The sequence below is a fragment of the Rhagoletis pomonella genome, unplaced genomic scaffold (genome assembly GCF_013731165.1).
Source record: "Rhagoletis pomonella isolate Grant_MI unplaced genomic scaffold, Rhpom_1.0 Rhpom_scaffold_00006, whole genome shotgun sequence".
Lineage (NCBI taxonomy): Eukaryota > Metazoa > Arthropoda > Insecta > Diptera > Tephritidae > Rhagoletis > Rhagoletis pomonella.
In genome coordinates this window covers 66,524,862-66,525,846 of record NW_023458560.1, presented here as the reverse complement: position 1 = coordinate 66,525,846, position 985 = coordinate 66,524,862, and positions in this window count along the sequence as shown.

The following is a 985-nucleotide window of genomic DNA, read 5'->3' as shown; positions in this document are numbered from 1 at the left end:
GTTTCATCTGTGTGCGTGTTTGTGTATAAGATGGCTTATTTAGTTTGTCAACAAATGTATTTGTCTGCGGCTTCACAAAAAGTTGCCAAACTTTCTAATTATATGATTGCCATTGTTACCCGCGTGTATGCGACTATTTACTTATGTATGTATGTATTGTGTCCTAATTAGGCATATGGTAAATAAACAATGAAAAATTCTTTAATGACACACTAATTTGAGCTACAACCGAAATGAGATGTATTTAAATACACTTGGACATATGTTTTGCATGCCGGTAAAGCAATATGTAGATTTGTAAGTATGTATTTTTAATCAGAAAATTGTTTTTCAATACAGTCTAAGTGGCGGTTGAGTAGCTTTTAGTAGTCAAATTGAAACTACCATCAAAGTTTGTGTGGGATTTTGTGTATGCTTATAAAGTTAGTTGGCGATAAAATGATGGCAAAACTTTTGCCACTTTTTTGTTTCGCGGGACAACCAATGCGTATACGTAACTAAGCTGGATTGGGTGCTCCGACGTTGTGACATACTTACATACGAATCTAGAGTAGGTAGCTCAAGTAATGTATGACGCGAGAGATGACGCAAACTCTTGCTTGCATATATTTTTATCTAGATAGGAGTGCATGCGTGTTTGTATGTGCTCCAAAGGATTTAGGTGTGTCTCCTATTCTTATCACCTGTGCGAACTGCGCTGTTTTTAGTGATCTTAAAATTATTATATCCATATAAAATTGCATGCATATATTTGTATGTGCATAGTTATGCTTCTGAGTGAACGTAACAAAAGTTTAAACTATTCAATTTTCCAATTAAGCTTGATTCCATAAACTTCTTTTTATATGTATGTATACATAAGCAGAATTGAATTGCACAAACAGAGCATTTAGTCGGTACATGAATTATATAAAATTTGATTAATAACTTTTAATAGCTCATTTCATAGTTGATGGAGTGTATAAACCATTTTGCCAGAGCCATG